The sequence below is a fragment of the Bison bison genome, unplaced genomic scaffold (genome assembly GCF_000754665.1).
Source record: "Bison bison bison isolate TAMUID 2011002044 unplaced genomic scaffold, Bison_UMD1.0 scf7180017864218, whole genome shotgun sequence".
Lineage (NCBI taxonomy): Eukaryota > Metazoa > Chordata > Mammalia > Artiodactyla > Bovidae > Bison > Bison bison.
In genome coordinates this window covers 1,631,253-1,635,801 of record NW_011494790.1, presented here as the reverse complement: position 1 = coordinate 1,635,801, position 4,549 = coordinate 1,631,253, and positions in this window count along the sequence as shown.

Genomic DNA, 4,549 nt, shown 5'->3' with positions numbered 1-4,549 from the left:
ACCCTCACCAGTGGAGTGGTCTTGTTGCTGTCCCCTGACCGCACCACAAGCTCTCCCGACTCCACATGCCGGCTCCTCTTCCCCTACCTCCTCTCCCACCTACTGTGCCCAGTCCACCGCCCGGCTCAAATCTTGGCAATTACCTCTGGCCACAGCCACCCACATTTGAACTCAGTTTCTTTATCCATGGAGTAGAATAATCTTTTAGATAGCTATTAAAATACAATAATGACAAGTGTCGTAACAGCCAACATTTATGAAGCATTTTAAAATATATCAGGCACTGCCCTGAAAGTGCTTTACGGGCATTACCTTATCTAACCTTTAAGCAACTTTTGGAGAGAAAAAGGCACTATTTTTACACACATTTAGGCAACAAAGTTACAGGAAATTTAAGTAATTTGCCCAACGTCATAGAACTAGAAGGAGACCAAGTCGTATTTCAAACCCAAGCAGTTGGGTGCCAGAGCCTTCATTCTTAACTGCTACATTAACTGTTCTAAATGGTATTAGGATAATGTAAGAGCGTGGAATACAGAAATGTCAGACTTGTGCACAAACCACTTCTATTCCAAACTGAAAACTCCCTCAGAGAGTTTAATCACAAGTGACAACGGCAAGGTATTTTTTTATTGTTATACTATCTTATTCTTGATACCTTGGTATGAGGCCTAAGAAAGACTCTCTCTTCTCTTAAATTCTAATATAGGTCTGGACCCAGGTGAAAGGAGTGACCCCACAAGAGACTAAGCCTATGAGCATATGAGGGTCTCCTGTGGAGGAGGTATGGGTTGGAAGTGGCCTGCCATAGGGACAGGGGCACTCAGGGGCACATAGGGACAGCAGCAGTCCTGGGAGGCATGTGTTGGCATAAGTCCTTTCTGGAGGTCATCAGTAGCCCTGTAGACTGTAGACTCCAGGATTGGGTCATCTCAGGCCAAACAACTAACAGGGAGGGAGCCAGCCCCATCTATCAGCAGACAACTGGATTAAAGATTTTCTGAGCAGGGCCCTGCCCACCAGAGCAAGACCCAGTTTTCCCCACAGCCAGTCCCTCCCATCAGGAAGCTTGCACAAGCCTCTTATCCTCATCCACTAGGGGGCAGACAGAAGAAGTAAGAACTGTAATTTTGGCCTCCAGAAAGAAAACCATAATCGCAGAAAGCTAACCAAAATGATCACATGGATCACAGCCTTGTGTAACTCAATGATGCTACAAGCCATGCCGTGCAGGGCCATCCAAGATGGACAGGTCACGGTAGAGAGTTCTGACAAAATGTGGTCCACTGGAGAAGGGAATGGCAAACCACTTCAGTATTCTTGCCTTGAGAATTCCATGCAAAGTATGAAAAGGCAAAAAGATATGACACCAGAAGATGAGCCCTTTAGGTCAGTAGGTGTCCAATATGCTACTGGGGAGGAGCAGAGAAATAGCTCCAGAAAAAACTGTAGAGGTTGAGCCAAAGCAGAAATGACGCCTAGTTGTGGATGTCCCTGGTGGTGAAAGTAAAGATCAATGATGGGAACCTGGAATATTAGGTTCATGAATCAAGGTAAATTGGGCGTGGTCAAGCAAGAGATGGCAAGAGTGAGCATCAACATTTTAAAAATCAGTGAATTAAAGTGGATCAGAAGCGGTGAATTTAATTCAGATGACCATTATATCTCCTACTGCTGGCAAGAATCCCTTAGAAGAAATGGGGTAGCCCTCACAGTCAGCAAAAGAGCCCAAAATGCAGAACTTGGGTGTAAGATCAAAACGAATAGAATGATCTTGGTTCATTTCCAAGGCAAACCATCCAACATCACAGTAAGTCAAGTCTATGACCCAACCACTAATGCTAAAGAAGCCGAAGTCGAAAGATTCTATAAAAATCTACAAGACCATCTAGAACTAATACCAAAAAAAGATGTCACAGCGAACTGCAATGCAAAAGTAGGAAATAAAGAGATACCTAGAATACCAAGCAAGTTTGGCCTTGAAGTACAAAATGAAGCAAGGCAAAGGCTAACAGAGTTTTGCCAAGAGAACACACTGGTCATAGCAAATGCCCTCTTCTAACAACAAGAGAGACGACTCTACACATGCACATCACCAGATGGTCAATACCAAAATCAGACTGATTATGTTCTTTGCAGCCAAAGATGGAGAAGCTCTATACAGTCAGCAAAAATAAGACTGGGAGCTGACTGTGGCTCAGATCAAAATTCAGGCTTAAATTGAAGAAAGTACGGAAAACCACTAGACCATTCAGGTATGACCTAAATCAAATCCCTTATGATTATACAGTGCAAGTAAGAAATAGATTCAAGGGATTAGATCTGGTAGACAGAGTGCCCAAAGAACTATGGACGGAGGTTCATGACATTGTACGGGAGGCGGTGACCAAAATCATCCCAAAGAAAAAGAAATGCAAGAAAGAAAGTGGTTGTCTCACGAGGACTTACAAATAGCTGAGAAAAGAAGAGAAGGAAAAGGAAAAAGGAAAAGATATTCCCAATGGAATGCAGAGTTCCAGAGACTAGCGAGGAGAGATAAGAAAGCCTTCCTTAGTGATCAATGCAAAGAAATAGAGGAAAATAATAGAATGGGAAAAACTAGAGATCTTTTAAAGAAAATTAGAGATACCAAGGGAATATTTCATGCAAAGATGGGCACAATAAAGGACAGAAATGGTACGGACCTAACAGAAGCAAAAGAGATTAAGAAGAGGTGGCAAGAATACACAGAAGAACTATACATAAAAGGTCTTAATGACCTAGATAACTACAATGGTGTGGTCACTCACCTAGAGCCAGACATCCTGGAGTGTGAAGTCAAGTGAATCTTAGGAAGCATTACTACAAACAAAGCTAGTGGAGGTGAAGGAATTCCAGTTGAGCTACTTCAAATCATAAAAGATGATGCTGTTAAAGTGCTGCATGCAATATGCCAGCAAATTTGGAAAATTCAGCAGTGGCCACATGACTGGAAGGTCAGTTTTCATTCCAATCCCAAAGAAGGGCAATGCCAAAGAATTTCAAACTACCATACAATTGTACTCATTTCACATGCTAGCAAAATAATACTCAGAATCCTCCAATCTAAGCTTCAAAAGTACGTGAACTGAGAACTTCCAGATGTCCAAAGTAGGAAACGCAGAGGAACCAGAAATCAAATTGCCATCATCTGTTGGATCATAGAAAAAACACAGCATTTCAGGAAAACATGTACTTCTGTTTCATTGACTATGCTAAAGCCTTTGACCACGTGGATGACAATAAACTGTGGAAAATCCTTAAAGAGATGGGAGTACCACACCCTTACCTGCCTCCTGAGAAATCTGTATGCAGGTCAGGAAGCAACAGTTAGAACTGGATATGAACAACAGACTGGTTCCAAATAGGAAAAGGAATATGTCAAGGCTGTACATCATCACCCTGTGTATTTAACTTATTTAAGAAACACTTGGCTGGATGAAGCTCCAGCTGGAATCAAGACTGCCTGGAGAAATCAACAATCTCAGATATGCAGATGACACCATGCTAATGGCAGAAAATGAAGACAAACCAAAGAGTCTCTTGATGAGGGTGAAAGAAGACAGTGAAAAAGCTGGCTTGAAACTGAACAGTCAAAAACCATGGCATCCAGTCCTGTCACTTCATGGCAAATAGATAAGGAAAAAGGGGAAGCAGTGACAGATTTTATTTTTTTAGGCTACAAAATCACTGCTAATGGTGACTGTAGCTATGAAATTAAAATGCTTGCCCCTTGGAAGAAAAGCTATGACAAACCTAAACAGAGTATTAAAAAACTGAGGTATTACTTTGCTTTAAAAGTCGGTACAGTCAAAGCTATGGTTTTTCCAGTAATCATGTACGGATGTGAGAGCTGGACCATAAAGAAGGCTGAGCCCCACAGAATTGATGTTTTCAAAATGTGGTGCTGAGGAATCCCTTGGATCACAAGGAAATCAAACCAGTCAGTCCTAAAGGAAATCAACCTATCAATGAATATTCATTAGTAGGACTGATGCTGAAGCTGAAGCTCCAATACCTCAATCCGTCTCCTGATGTGAAGAGCCAACTCATTGGAAAAGACCCTGATGCTGCAAGATTGAAGGCAAAAGGAGAAGAGGGAGGCAGAGGATGAGATGGTTAGATAATATCACCAACTTAATGGACATGAATTTTAACAAACTCCGGGAGACAGTGAGGGACAGGGAAGCCTGGTGTGCTGCAGTCCATGGGGTCACAAAGAGTTGGACATGACTTAGTGACTGAACAACAACGAAAGACATTTGAAAATGTAGTCCCTCTTGAGTAAATATTCAAATTCAGGTATTCTGTTGTCAAGACTGACTGTCCAGTTTAATCCGCTCCCTCTGGTTAAACTCTAAGTCACCAGAAGGTTTCGCTCTGGCTGTCACGGGGCCGCAGGGGCAGCCGGAGGACCTTCAGAGTCCGTTACAGGACCAGCAGTTCAGCCACCCCCAGCCTCACCCCACCTTCCACGAGAGGCGGACACCAGCCTTGCTGCCAGAATCACCAGAGCCTCTCAGGAGACTTC